Source organism: Aquarana catesbeiana, linkage group LG03, assembly GCF_042186555.1.
Source record: "Aquarana catesbeiana isolate 2022-GZ linkage group LG03, ASM4218655v1, whole genome shotgun sequence".
In the NCBI taxonomy this organism is placed as follows: domain Eukaryota; kingdom Metazoa; phylum Chordata; class Amphibia; order Anura; family Ranidae; genus Aquarana; species Aquarana catesbeiana.
The window spans coordinates 426,477,877-426,494,302 of NC_133326.1; positions in this window are offsets into that span (position 1 = coordinate 426,477,877).

Below are 16,426 nucleotides of genomic sequence, written 5' to 3' on the forward strand. Positions count from 1 at the left end.
TCTCCAGGTACTGATCCGCAAACACAGACCTGGGGATTGCTGAAAGGGCGCTCTGCAGCAGCCCTTGCAATTCTGATGTCAGATACATATCTCCGCTGGGACAACTAAAGTCTGCTATCCCAACCTTGGATCCAGGTGGAGGATTGGATGTCCCAGACTGCAGGAAGCCTCCGCTTGAGTGCTGTCGCACTCCGCTTGAGTGCTTCCATCAGCACACTGCTTCCTCCAGTCTGGACCTTCAGATATCAGATATTACAGCCCATCTATTGTAACTAAGAACCGGGTGAGACTAGCTCAGTAACACAGCTTGAATATGGAACTGTTTTTGAAAACACAGGCACACAGATATTCAATCTTCTCCTCAGTAGACTGACCAATCAGCAGGGAGAGCTGTTGGAGGAATCCCCCCCTCCCCTCTCACAGCTAATCTACATAGACATATACATCCCATAATAGGTTGCTCCCAAGACAGACAGACACAATGGGATACAGCCACAACTCAAACGACACAACAGAGACCACACCATAGTATAAGACACATATATATATATATATATATATATATATATATATATATATATATATATATATATATATTCATTCCAGTCTGGTTGTACAGTGAGTCCGATCAGTACAGATTAGACTGGTATTCTCGGTCACCCAGTGCCCCTAACACAGGGTCACTTAGACATAGGGGGTGCATGGGAGCTGAAAATAGGGTTTCTCATCCTCTTCAAGGGATTCTGGGTTCCATGAGCCCCCTGCACAAAGTGACTCCCATCACATCTTCCAATCAAAGGGTGTAGCAATCGACATAGAGTGCTGCTGAGGCAGAATGTTTAATTTAACCGCAATGAGGAAAATGCAGGCTTGATGGAGAGGTAAGAGCGCAATGGAAATGGGAGTAGCTGGCTGTATCTTGGATAGGGTCTATGGATAAACAGCAGAACCAGATGCATAGGTTGGTATAAGTCAGAACCACAACAGGAGATTCATAGCCAGATGTTGCTGGATATATATAGACTGGTGAGGAATCAACACACAAGTCCCATATAGCATTTACTGGGCAGCATATAGCCCCTGTATGTCAGGGCTGGCTCTGCCCTTGCTTCTCTTCTCCTGCCTTCGCCTTGGTCACATCAAAAGAAACCATCTCCTGCGTTCCTGTTTAAAGACAGCTTTGGCTTTGCTGACATCCCTTCTGGCTCCTTATCCTGCTTGCTGTTCCTCTACTTGGATCCCTGACTTCTGGCCTGGCTGATTACCTGATCTGGTTACTGAACTCTGGCTTGGTTGATTACCCGATCTGGTTACTGAACTCTGGCTAGGCTTTGACTACGCTTACTCTATTTACCTTTTTATTTTTATTAATAAACAAGTGTGATTTTACTGTACTTCTGTCTCAGTCTGGTTCATGGTTCTTGACAGTAGGCGAAGGCCATGAATTCAGAAGATACAGTCAATCCACTTGTTGGTAATATTTTTTCCAGATTGGATGAGCAAGATCACCGCATGGATCAGTTTGCCATGGCGTTACCATATCTTTGCTTTCTGAGAGAGCCTTGGCCTGGGCTAACCCTCTATGGGAGACGCAAAAACCTGTTGTCTTGAGTTACCCTGAGTTTGTGGCCTCCTTTAAAAGGGTATTTGACGTTCCCGCATGCTCCGCTTCTGCTGCCAAGTGCCTCATGTCCATCAGAGTACGAGAACTGTTGCCGACTAAGCCATTGAGTTCTGTACTCTGGCAGCAGAGGTTGCTTGGAACAATGAGGCCCTCGTGGCTGCTTTTTCTCATGGTCTCTCAGATTCCATCAAGGATGAGATAGGAGCCTGAGATATACCCACTGAGCTGGAGAGCTTGATCTCATTTGCCATCCTCATTGACTCCAGACTCAGAAAGACTTTCTTTTAAGGAGCGCTTGCAGAAGCCTCCTGTACATTTGCCTCCCACCCGTGCCTCCTGGTACCAAGTCGGTCAGTGAAGATGAACCCATGCACTTGAGCTTCACGTGTCTCTCTGTGGATGAGAGAGCCTTTAGGAGGAGGGAGAGATTGTGCCTTTATTATGGCCAGGCAGGTCACTTTTTGAAGTCTTGTCCTACCCGTCCTGGGAACACCCGAACCTTGAGGTCCTGTCATGGACAGACCTTAGGTGGCATTGTGTCGTCCCCAGTTATCCAGAAGGATAAGCCCCTGGTTTCGGTCACCCTTTCTTAGGTCATCTATCGAGATACAGGCTCTAATCGACTCTGGGGCTGCAGGCCTGTTCATTGATGCTGCCTTTGTATCAAAACACTCGATTCCACTGCAGCTGGTTGACTCTCCACTTGCCATTGAGGCTCTTGACGGGAGAGCTCTACAGCCTGCCCATGTGACTCATGAGATTGTTCCATTGTCCACGGCTGTAGGGGCTCTTCACCATGAGATAATCCAATTCCAAGTGATTTCCTCTCCTAAGTTTCCGCTGGTTATTGGTTATCCCTGGGTACAATGCAGTGAAACATGCTTCTGGAAGGTAGCCAAGGTCCTATGTACCTCTTCACTCTCCTCCCTGCCAGAGGAGTACTGTGATTTTAGCAATGTCTTTGACAAAGGTCAAGCCGGTAGTTTGCCTCCACGCTGGCCGTATGATTGCGCAATTGACCTTCAACCTGGTGCCACTCCCCCTCGTGGACGGGTTTACCCTTTGTCGGTCATGGAGGATAAAGCCATGGAGGAGTATGTTGCAGACACACTTTCTCGGGGTTTCATCCACAAATCCTCGTCTCCTGCTGGTGCTGGTTTCTTCTTTGTGAAGAAGAGTGGTGAACTGAGACCTTGTATTGATTATAGGGGTCTCAATCGTTTCACGATTAAGAATGCCTACCCGATCCCGTTGATTAGAGTTATTTGACCACCTCAAGGGAGCAACGGTTTTCACTAAGCTTGATCTGAGAGGGGCTTCTTGTGAGGATTAAGGAGGGCGACGAGTGGAAAACTGCATTTAATACCAGAACATGCCATTATGAGTATCTCATAATGCTTTTTGGCCTTTGTAACGCCCCGGCAGTTTTCCAGGAATTTTTTTAACGATGTCCTCTGAGATTTGTTAGATGTGTGGTGGTTTATCTCGATGATATCCTCATATTTTCCAAGTCCCTGGAGAGCCACCACACAGTTATCTGTCGTGTGCTTCAGAAATTAAGAGAGAACAATCTCTATTGTAAACTGGAGAAGTGTGAGTTCCATCGGGATCAGGTTAAATTCCTGGGCTATGTCATTTCCACTGCTGGTTTTTCGATGGACCCAGTGAAACTTTTGGCAGTCCTTGACCCGTGGGGTTACGTCCTCTGCAGCATTTCCTGGGTTTTGCAACTATTATCGGAAGTTTATTTTGAACTTCTCATATCTGGTCAAGCCCCTGACCGATATGACCAGAAAGAATGGTAACCCACAGAGTTGGTCTTCGGAGTCCATTAACCACTTCAGCCCTGGAAGAATTTACCCCCTTTCTGACCAGAGCACTTTTTGCGATTCAGCACTGTGTCGCTTTAACTGACAATTGCGTGGTCGTGCGACGTGGCTCCCAAACAAAATTGACGTCCTTTTTTTCCCACAAATAGAGCTTACTTTTGGTGGTATTTGATCGCCTCTGCGGTTTTTATTTTTTGCGCTATAAACAAAGGCTGATACGTATTCTACATATTTTTGGTAAAAAAAATCGCAATAAGCAATTGATCGGTTTGCACAAAAGTTATAGCGTTTACAAAATAGGGGATAGTTTTATGGCATTTTTATTAATTTTTTTTTTTTTTTAAATAGCGGCGATCGTGACACTGACATTATGGCGGACACATCGGGCATTTTTGACACATTTTTGGGACCATTGTCATTTATACAGCAATCAGTGCTATAAAAATGCACTGATTCCTGTGTAAATGACACTGGCAGTGAAGGGGTTAACCACTAGGGGGCAGGGAGGGGTTAAATCAGTACCAGGGAGTGTTTTTTATAACTGTCAGGGCGATGGGCTGTGTGTGTGACGTCATTGATCTCTGCTCCGATGACAGGGAGCAGAGATCGAGTGACACTGTCACTAGGCAGAACGGGGAGATGCTGTTTACATCAGCATCTCCCTGTTCTTCCTCCCTGTGAGGCGATCGCGGGTATCCCCGCAGCGATTGAGTCCGCGGGACCCGTGACCCGACTCACGGAGCCTGCCGCGGGCACCACCGGCCGCCTCTTAAAGGGCAACGTACAGGTACGTGATTTTGCCTGTACGAGCCCTTCTGCCGCAGTATATCTGCGTGAGGCGGTCGGCAAGCAGTTAAAGCCTTTGAAAGTCTCAAGGCTGCCTTTCTTTCTGCTCCTGTGTTGGCACATCCTGATCCTACGTTATCTTTTATCCTTGAGGTTGATGCTTCTGAGACTGGTGTTGGCACCCTTCTGTCTCAATGTCCTACCTCTGAGAGTGCTATGCATCCTTGTGGCTACTTTTCCAAGAAATTGTCACCTGCCAAATGCAATTACGAGATTGGTGACAGAGAGCTGTTGGCAATCTTTTTTGCCCTGAAAGAATGGAGACATCTCCTTAATGGTACAACTGTGTTGGTTCTCATTTTCTTACTGACCATAAGAATCTCACATTCTTGTCTGAGGCTAAACGCCTCTCTCCCAGAAGGGCACGATGGACTCTTTTTTTCTTGTCAAGTTTCCATTACATTATCTCATTCTTACCCGGTACTAAGAATGTAAGGGCTGACGCGACACGACAATTTTCCTCCACTTAAGAAGTTGCCCACTTCTAAGGAACTGGCTTCCATTGTTGCTCGGGAGATCTTTCGATTACATGGGCTACCCAAGGTGATTGTCTCGGACAGGGGTAGTCAGTTTGTGTCCCGGTTTTGGCGAGCCTTTTGTGCACAGTTGGGAATTCAGCTTGCTTTCTCCTCTGCATATCACCCGCAGTCTAATGGGGCTGCAGAACGAGCCAATCAGTCCTTGGAGCAATTCCTACGTTGCTATATTTCTGACCATCACAACAACTGGTTAGACCTATTACCATGGGCAGAGTTTGCTCACAACAGTGCCTTGAATTCTGCTTCCTGATTGTCTCAGTTTATGGCGAATTATGGCTTCCAACCTTCCATGTTGCCTGACTTGTTTGTTCCGCAGAGTATTCCTGCGCTAGTGGAGCATCGCTGTGGTCTTCGTTCCACTTGAGCACAAGTCCAGGAGGCTTTGCGTCATGCTAATAATAGGTACAGACTCCATGCTGACCGCAGACACCTGCCTGCGCCTTCCTACCAGGTTGGGGACAGGGTCTGGCTGTCATCTCGCAACCTCCGACTTCTTGTTCCCTCACTGAAGTTCGCACCTCAGTTTATTGGACCTTTCCGTATCCTTTGCAGGATTAACCCAGTGGCTTACATGTTGGACTTTCCTCCTAGTATGCGCATCTCAAATGTGTTTCTTGTCTCCTTATTAAAACCGTTGATCTGCAACCACTTTACCACCTTGGTGCCATGTCCTCACCCTATACAGACTGAGAACCATGAGGAGTATGAGGTACAATCCATTCACTCCCGTAGGTTCCATGGGCGCATACAGTACCTGGTGCATTGGAAGGGGTACGGTCCGGAGGAACGCTCCTGGGTCTCATCCTCGGACGTACATGCTCCTGCCCTCCTCCATGATTTCCATAGACATTTTCCCCTTAAGGCCGGTGGTCCTCCGAGGTGGCGGGGGCGTTGAGGAGGGGGTACTGTCAGGGCTGGCTGAGCCCTTCCTTCTCTGAGCTGGCCGCTCAGCTGTTGGCCAATTGCCAGCTCTCATCTCTCTCCACAGTTAATCAGCTGTTGTGGATCTGCTCGTCAGTCCCACCTATTTAAAGATCTCCAGCTCACTTCATTCCTGCCTTCGACTTGGTCACATCACAAGAAACCATCTCCTGCGTTCCTGTTTAAAGACTGGCTTTGCTGACATCCCTTCTGGCTCCTTATCCTGCTTGCTGTTCCTCTACTTGGATCCCTGACTTCTGGCCTGGCTGATTACCCGATCTGGTTACTGAACTCTGGCCTGGTTGATTACCCGATCTGGTTACTGAACTCTGGCTTGGCTGACTACCCGATCCAGTTACTGGACTCTAGCTATGCTTTGACTACGCTTACTCTATTTACCTTTTTATTTTTATTAATAAACAAGTGTGATTTTACTGTACTTCTGTCTCGGTCTGGTTCATGGTTCCTGACACTGTACATCAGTATGCTCACCACGTTTTGTCTCACAGAAGGGGGAGTTGTTGCAAATCCTCATGCCGTGTGCAGTCCATGCTTGCCAGCTCCTATTCCATAGTCCAATAGCCCAGAGAGATTGAAGTCCTACAAAGCAAACCTGCTTCCCTAAAGTTGGGTGGGGTGGGAGGGTGAGTCAAGCAGGGTAACCAGAGTTGCTGACCGGTTTCGTCCCCCTATCAGTGAACTTCTTCGGATGAAACCGGTCACGGTGATGTCACCACCATAGGCGTGCGCATGGGGTGTGCAGGATGTGTCTGGTCACACCATAATAAACCAGGGTGCCATGACTTTTTCCTTGCGGAGCAGCCGACATTCTATTTCAGCATCTCCGTCAATTGAAACTCAGACACTGAACAGGAGCAGCTGGGAGCCTGCAGGGGGAGGAGAAGAAGTGCCCGGCGTCGGCGGAGACTGAGGGCACCCCAGAAAAGAAGCAGGATTCTGGCAATGAACTCTGTCCAGCCCTGCCCCCTCCCCCTTCAGAGCCTGGCCGGCAACCTGTCAGATCACTCTGCACAATGTTGAGGTGTCAGTGGAGAATTGTGGGCCATCGGCGCTGGATCAGAGATTGAAGCTCCATGATCGGCCGATGAGCATGTTGTTTATGCACAGACAGCTGACCAGGAACAGATTTTGCAAGAGACCAACCGCAAACTCAGCCACAGTAAGGGAAACACCAGCCTGAGGCGCAGGGGGGGTGAGGGAGGAATTCTGAGCAATCTTTCTTATTACTGTGTGTTGTGTGTGATGATCGAGAGTGAGGGCTGGCGCCAGCATAAGACACACTTCCCTGCACATGAGAGAAAATAGTGTGTCCACTCCATGTGTCCTGTCACACTGTCTGTCCTCATGTTACTCTGCCCCCCCCCGTCACACTGCCCAGGTCCCCCCTCTCCTGTCACATTGCCCAGGTCCCCCCTCTCCTGTCACACTGCCCAGGTCCCCCCTCTCCTGTCACACTGCCCAGGTCCCCCTCTCCTGTCACACTGCCCAGGTCCCCCCTCTCCTGTCACACTGCCCAGGCCCCCCCTCCTGTCACACTGCCCAGGCCGAACTCCTGTTACACTGCCCAGGTCCCCCTGCCTCTCCTGTCACACTGCCCATATCCTATCACAATTCTAGGTCCCCCTCTCCAATTACAATGCCAAGGTGCCATCTGTGTCATAGCAAAGAGTCACCTCAGTTCCTGTGCCCCATCCTTGGTGTAAGCTGTGTGTTCAGCACATACTGCACAGTCTCAAGTAACTAGCACACTGAGTGATTGCACACTGGGACAGAGATCACCTTGCTGATCCTTCTGGCACCCAAAGAGGGAAGAGCAAATGTTTTATACAGGACGGTGCACAGTGTACATATAGAAAGTCTGTTCTGTGTGGCTTTCAAAAAAGTAGACGTTCATATGCTGAGATCTACCGTAAAAAAAAAAAATAATTTTATATATATAAATATTAACATTTTTGTGAGACAAGTTTGTGATCAGTGATGTGCACTTGCTGTTTATTCATGGTCCAGCAAAAGGCATGACATTTTGTTTAAGCTGCCCTTTATCATTGACATGCAAGAAAATGTAGGGGCTCTTTCACATGTGCATTTGAGAGGTGGTAAGGTGGCGTTGTATCGCCTCCACCCTGTGTGCTTTAACCCCTTGAACTCCACACTGCACGCAGTTTTAGAGAGCTTGCAGAGCGCCACTATTCATTTGAATTTGTCACTGTCAGTGGATACTACACCTGCTAAAAGCAACAGGGGGTGTAATTGCATCTGCGGCATAGGCGTGCGCACTACGCCTATGCCGCACTACATACAGTGCCGATTTCCCCTACTGCCCAGGGTTCCCCCGTGTTGAACCCTTCCCCCCTGGCCCCTAAGTGCTACTGGCTTCCCCCCTCTCTTCTCCCCCAGGGATGTTTCAGGATGGAGAGTGGGGGGGAAGGGGCTAGTAAATATGTAATTTAACAGCACCTTCATTTTCTAAATGAACACACTCTCACTCTGTTCATTCATAACTGAAGCATAGTAGTTATAATAGTTACTATGGTTCAGTTTGTGAATGAACAGGAAGCTGTTCAGCATAGAGCACTTCCCATTCATTCACTGTCCAGTGCAGCTGAGGCTGCAGAGAATGGCATGTGTGTTTGAGCTTTGGGGTGCACACCCTAATGCAATAGGCTGCACACACCTATCTGCGGCATGTAAATGTGGAAAAAAAAAAAATATATACTGTATATATGTATACACACGCGCACGCGCGCGCGCGCGCACACACACACACACACGTGTGTTTAAGCTTGGGTTCGCTGTACACAAACAAGAGTTGGATATAAAAGTCTGCAGCTGTTTATTATTGGTTTCAAAACAATAATACTTCAACATATAAAGATTAAATAAATAAACTGTAAACAACCTAGCCACTACGACTCAGGCTGTATATAATAATAATATATTGACTTTAATAACTTTCCAACCATGTAAATAAACAATAATGATTTCATTTTATTATACTAGTCCCCCTTTGTAAGCAGGTACTCTACAAAGGTGACACCACCACATAAGTACAGCCATGACAAAAAGGGGAGGGGGGGGAGGGGAACACCACAGCTATGTCTTCTGCGGGGAATGATCCTGACTGGACGGCACCTTTCTTATATAGCCCCCTTTAGAGCCAGAAAGAACCAGATTTAACTGGATTTTCCCGGGCTAACACACAAGACCCTAGAAGAGGTCGCCTGTGACCTCTCCTAAGACACATGAGTACTGCAGGTCTACCTGAGAGCAGGGCTCCCAGGAGGAGCTTGAAACTGTCTAATGTCCTGACGCTCTCCCATGAGGAAAAGGGGAATTGAAACTGCCTTCCCCTTTTCCTATCATGGAACAGCAGGCAGGAATGTCCCTAAACTCTATGTTTAATTTAAATAATACACAAACAAGAGTTGGATATAAAAGGCTGTGGCTTTTTATTATTGGTTTCAAAACAATAATACTTAAACATATAAAGATTAAATAAATACATTTTAAACAACCTAGCCACTATGACTCAGGCTGCATATAATCATTTATTGACTTTAATAACTTTCCAAAAGACAGGTGGCATATAACCACCTGTCCCCAGAACCCCATACCACGGCCATTTCAACACAGGAACTCAGATACGTATTGAAAATATCCAAACCTATATTAGATAAATGAATGCCATCCTGTCTGAACAAACCTCTCAGACAACCATCTAATTCTATACAGTGGGGACGGAAAGTATTCAGACCCCCTTAAATTTTTCACTCTTTGTTATATTGCAGCCATTTGCTAAAATCATTTAAGTTAATTTTTTTCCTCATTAATGTACACACAGCACCCCATATTGACAGAAAAACATGGAATTGTTGACATTTTTTGCAGATTTATTAAAAAAGAAAAACTGAAATATCACATGGTCCTAAGTATTCAGATCCTTTGCTGTGATACTCATATATTTAACTCAGGTGCTGTCCATTTCTTCTGATCATCCTTGAGATGGTTCTACACCTTCATTTGAGTCCAGCTGTGTTTGATTATACTGATTGGACTTGATTAGGAAAGCCACACACCTGTCTATATAAGACCTTACAGCTCACAGTTCATGCCAGAGCAAATGAGAATCATGAGGTCAAAGGAACTGCCTGAAGAGCTCAGAGACAGAATTGTGGCAAGGTACAGATCTGGCCAAGGTTACAAAAATTTTTCTGCTGCACTTAAGGTTCCTAAGAGCACAGTGGCCTCCATAATCCTTAAATGGAAGATGTTTGGGACGACCAGAACCCTTCCTAGAGCTGGCTGTCTGGCCAAACTGAGCTATCGGGGGAGAAGAGCCTTAGTGAGAGAGGTAAAGAAGAACCCAAAGATCACTGTAGCTGAGCTCCAGAGATGCAGTCGGAAGATGGGAGAAAGTTGTAGACAGTCAACCATCACTGCAGCCCTCCACCAGTCGGCTGAGCGACCCGACGGAAGCCTCTCCTCAGTGCAAGATACATGAAAGCCTGCATGGAGTTTGCAAAAAAACACCTGAAGGACTCCAAGATGGTGAGAAATACGATTCTCTGGTCTGATGAGACCAAAATAGAACTTTTTGGCCTTAATTCTAAGCGGTACATGTGGAGAAAACCAGGCACTGCTCATCACCTGTCCAATACAGTCCCAACAGTGAAGCATGGTGGTGGCAGCATCATGCTGTGGGGGTGTTTTTCAGCTGCAGGGACAGGACGACTGGTTGCAATCGAGGGAAAGATGAATGCGGCCAAGTACAGGGATATCCTGGACGAAAACCTTCTCCAGAGTGCTCAGGACCTCAGACTGGGCCGAAGGTTCACCTTCCAACAAGACAATGACCCTAAGCACACAGCTAAAATAACAAAGGAGTGGCTTCACAACAACTCTGACTGTTCTTGAATGGCCCAGCCAGAGCCCTGACTTAAACCCAATTGAGCATCTCTGGAGAGACCTCAAAATGGCTGTCCACTAACGTTTACCATATAACCTGACAGAACTGGAGAGGATCTGCAAGGAGGAATGGCAGAGGATCCCCAAATCCAGGTGTGAAAAACTTGTTGTATCTTTCCCAAAAAGACTCGTGGCTGTATTAGATCAAAAGGGTGCTTCTACTAAATACTGAGCAAAGGGTCTGAATACTTAGGACCATGTGATATTTCAGTTTTTCTTTTTTAATAAATCTGCAAAAATGTCAACAACTGTTTTTTTCTGTCAATACGGGGTGCTGTGTGTACATTAATGAGGAAAAAATGAGGTTAAATGATTTTAGCAAATGGCTGCAATATAAGAGAGTGAAACATTTAAGGGGGTCTGAATACTTTCCATCCCCACTGTATGTTTGAAACATATCATACCTAACCCTAATAGCAACTTGGACACTGCTTTATTATCTCGTTTTCTAATTTTCTCTAAAGGGCGCATGGTTGGTAAATAAAGCCAACCCAGCCTTTGTACTACTTCAGAAAAAATGACAACCGAGCGAGGAAAAGATAACTGAATTCTGAGTAGATCATCTCTAATTCTATAAATCAAATCCAAAGTCTTTTGCTTACCAATGTCGTTCCCTCCCAAAATGTATGATTAATACAACCAGGAGGGGAAAACGTCTAACAAGCTTCCTTAACTCTACAAATAAATCATCCCAACGCATACCCCTTCTACTAAACCAAAAAACTAGAATTTTCTCCGGATCCAAACCCAGGTTCTCATTATACACTCTATCTCAAGCTTTTAGCTGTGCCCAAAAAACAAACGAATGTCCAATGATCCCAATCACTCGGCATTCACCTAAAATGAATCAAAAATGTTTTATTAGGGCGAACATATAATAAATAAGTATTAGATTTTCATCTGCCTACTTTCTTAATCAAATTATCCTCTAAACCCAACCTGGAAGACTCCGTATCTGGACTAATCCTAAATGACCGAGACGTGAGCTGAGAATCCTGCAAATTGAATTTTTTTAAACAGAGTTTTAGTACACCAACAAATTGATATTTATTTAACGGAGAACCTGACTCATGAATGAAAAAACTAGACCTCTTTACTGGTCTAATAAGAAAATACATATGGGAGAGCCTTGACAGGTGCATAAATTGATCAAAGTACCCTTTCCCAATTGATCTGTTTTTCCTTGTCAAAAGAAGTTTATTGAGTATACAATGTTATAAAGATACATAAAGTAAGTTTACAAGGATCTATAAAGTAAGCTCATTGTTTTACAGTAGGGTTTATATAGGTAAATATCATGAAATTTCAAATATTAAACATTGGGTTCACGTAAACCTAATTTAAAGATATATATCATTTCCTTAGTTACTTTTGTAGGTATTTAAATGATTTATACCTACTATACATATTGTTTACAAGTAGAGTGTATATAGGTCAAATAAATTCTGATAATGAGCTTTAAACGTAAGGTGTAGAAAAGGAAAGAGAAAGAAGAAAAAGGGTTGAAAGGTAGAGGTATGGTCCACAAGGTTGTCCCGCTCGTCAGTTTATTATTCTTTTTAGTTCTCTTTGAAGCCTTAGAATGGGTGTCTCTGTAAGTCATTTAATCTGTTACCATGGCAACAGGACAGAGTCATTGAAGTTTGACAGGAACTGTTGTTTTATCCAAGGATGCCAAAGTTTTTCAAATTTTGGAATTTGATTTTGATCGATGGCTACCATCTTAGCATGGGACATTGTATTATTCATTCTGTGAATTGTTTCTGCTAGTACCAATGTAGGAGATTTCCATGCCTTGGCCACTGTTTGTTTTGCAGCCGTTATTAGTTGGATCATAAGTTTGAATTGAGAGAGTGTTAACCATTCCGGTTTTAGATTAAGTAAAGTTAAATATGGATCTGGTTGTATTATTTTTTTAAATATTTTAGATGCAATCACGAAGACTTCCTTCCAGAAGGTTTGGATTACTGGGCACGTCCACCATATGTGTAAATATGTGCCTATTTCTGGGAATCCTCGAAAACAAAGAGCTGAGGTATTAGATGAATATTTTGCCACTCTAGTGGGTACAAGGTACCAGCGAGTTAGGACTTTATAATTTGTCTCCAGTGCTAAGATGTTGGGTGAAGATGACTTAGATGTGAGCCATATGTTAGACCAGTCCGTGTCTTCTAAAGTTCGTCCCAGGTCCTCCTCCCACCTCTGAACGTAAGAGGGTCTATTAAGATTTGCTACTCCATATAATTGATTATAAAGTGATGAAATTGTACCTTTAGCAAATGGATCTTTTGTACAGATTGATTCAAAAATGGATAATTGGGATAATGGTGTATCCCCCTTTAGGAATGGTGTATAGAAATTTTTGATTTGGAGATATCTAAATATCTCAGAGTTTGGTAGATCATATTTTTCTCTAAGCGATGGGAATGAAAGGAATGATTTAGATGCTATGAAGTCATTTAGTGTCTGAATGCCTGATGTTGTCCAAGCTTTAAAAGAATTTGGGTAGATCCATGCCGGATAAAAGGCCGGATTTCTGATAAAAGAAAGGAGAGGATTGTGTGGAGATTGTAACTGATATTTGGTTTTTAGTTTATCCCAGAGAGATAAGAAGTGTTTAGTTATGGGATTATGAATTTTAAAGCGGTCTTTAGGATCAAGCCATAATAAATTTGATATTAATAGAGGGTCATTTTCTGAAGCCTCTATAAATACCCATAATGGGATTTCCTGTTTTGCATGGTATTTGGACAGACTGGCCAAATGTGCTGCTCTGTAGTAGTTAGTAAAATTAGGGTATCCCAGGCCTCCTTTATTTTTGGGAAGATGTAGTGTGTGTATAGGTATACGTGGTTTAGAAGAGCCCCATATAAACAAAGTTGTTCTTTTTTGTACTATTCTCAAAAAATAGGAAGGAATTGGAATAGGGAGGACTCTGAATAGATAAAGCAATTTGGGTAGAATAGTCATTTTGATTGCATTAATCTTCCCTATCCAGGATAAAGGAAGTTGCGACCATTGTTTTATTAGATTTGTGATCTGTCTTAATACAGGAGGATAATTGGTTGAGAATAAGTCAGAATGAGAGGCTGTTAAATGAATTCAAAGATATGGGATTGATTTTTCTGCCCATGTGAATGGGAGTGCAGCCCTAGCCGGGATCAATTCCATGTTTGTGAGTGAAATATTAAGCACTAGGCATTTCTTAGGATTAATCATAAGGCCGGATAGGGCTGCAAATCCATCAAGAGCTGGTATTAAGTTAGGACCAGAGACCTGTGGTGATGATAGAAAAAGTAATATATCGTCTGCAAATATACATAATTTGTGTGTAATACCTCCTACTTCAATGCCAGTTATAGTTTGGTTTGTTCTGATGTATTGGGCCATGGGTTCGAGTATAAGGGCAAATAATAAGGGAGATAATGGGCAACCCTGTCGGGTACCTCTTTCGATATTAAAGGCTTCAGATTTGTATCCAGCATATTTTATATAGGCTTTGGGTTTATTATATAATGCTTTGATCCATGTTAAAAAGTGGGGTCCAAAACCCCATTTTTGTAATGAATATTGCATATATTGCCAGGATACTGTGTCAAATGCCCTCTTAATATCGAGAGATAGAAAACATAAAGGGATTTTCAGTTTTTTAGCAATATGTGCCAATAACACTGCCCTGCGTATATTATCGCCTGCCTGTCTATTTGGCATGAAGCCTACTTGATCTCTATGTATTAATTTTCCTATAATGCTATTGAGGCGTTTTGCTATTATTTTTGCTAATAATTTAATATCGAGGTTTAACAGAGAGATAGGCCGATAATTCACACAGGAAGTATCATCAGAAAGGGGTTTTGGGATCATACAAACAATTGCCATTAGTGTTTCTTGCCGAAAAGAATGTCCATCTAGAAGTTTGTTAAAAGTTTCAGTGAGAATGGGAGAGAGTATTTCTGAGAATGTTTTATAGTATAAAGCCGAGTAGCCGTCTGGGCCTGGTCTTTTGTTAAGTTTTAGGTCTTTTATGGCGTTAGCAACTTCGTCTATAGTTATAGGCTCATCCAAACTGCTTTTTTGATTCTGAGATAACTCAGGTAAGGTTATTTTTGAGAAGAAGGATTCAGCCTCTGTAGGATTAAATTCATTGTTTGTCTTGTATAAAGTTGCGAGATGTGAGTGAAATTTATGGACTATTTTAACTGGATTACAAGTGTAAACATTTTTTAATAATTTCAAACGTATTGGTTTGAAAGATTTGTTAGTTGAATTTAATGCCCGAGCCAAATATGTACCTGGTTTGTTTGTATTCATGTAGAAATTGTGTTTGGAGCGTTTGAGGGATTTATCAACTGACTCAGTGAGAAATAGATCGTATTCCAATCTAGATTTTTCCAGATGAGATTTTGTACTCTGAGATGGATTATCTTGAAATGATATGTAGGCTGCATTAAAATTGAGTTCTAGTTTTTTTGCTAGATTTTTGCGTTCCCGTTTAACCACTTGAGCCCCGGACCATTATGCTGCCTAAGGACCAGAGGTCTTTTTCCAATTTGGCACTGCGTCGCTTTAACTGCTAATTGCGCGGTCATGCAATGCTGTACCCAAACGAAATTTGCGTCCTTTTCTTCCCACAAATAGAGCTTTCTTTTGATGGTATTTGATCACCTCTGCGGTTTTTATTTTTTGCGCTATAAACGGAAAAAGACCGAAAATTTTGAAAAAAAATGATATTTTCTACTTTTTGTTATAAAAAAAATCCAATAAACTAAATTTTAGTCATACATTTAGGCCAAAATGTATTCGGCCACATGTCTTTGGTAAAAAAAATGTCAATAAGCGTATATTTATTGGTTTACGCAAAAGTTATAGCGTCTACAAACTAGGGTACATTTTCTGGAATTTACACAGCTTTTAGTTTATGACTGCCTATGTCATTTCTTGAGGTGCTAAAATGGCAGGGCAGTACAAAACCCCCCCCAAGTGACCCCATTTTGGAAAGTAGACACCCCAAGGAAATTGCTGAGAGGCATGTTGAACCCATTGAATATTTATTTTTTTTGTCCCAAGTGATTGAATAATGACAAAAAAAAAAAAATATTTACAAAAAGTTGTCACTAAATGATATATTGCTCACACAGGCCATGGGCCTATGTGGAATTGCACCCCAAAATACATTCAGCTGCTTCTCCTGAGTATGGGGATACCACATGTGTGGGACTTTTTGGGAGCCTAGCCGCGTACGGGGCCCCGAAAACCAATCACCACCTTCAGGATTTCTAAGGGTGTAAATTTTTGATTTTACTCCTCACTACCTATCACAGTTTCGGAGGCCATGGAATGCCCAGGTGGCACAAAACCCCCCAAAATGACCCCATTTTGGAAAGTAGACACCCCAAGCTATTTGCTGAGAGGCATATTGAGTCCATGGAATATTTTATATTTTGACACAAGTTGTGGGAAAGTGACACTTTTTTTTTTTTTTGCATAAAGTTGTCACTAAATGATATATTGCTCACACAGGCCATGGGCATATGTGGAATTGCACCCCAAAATACATTTAGCTGCTTCTCCTGAGTATGGGGATACCACATGTGTGGGACTTTTTGGGAGCCTAGCCGCGTACGGGGCCCCAAAATCCAATCACCGCCTTCAGGATTTCTAAGGGTGAAAATTTTTGATTT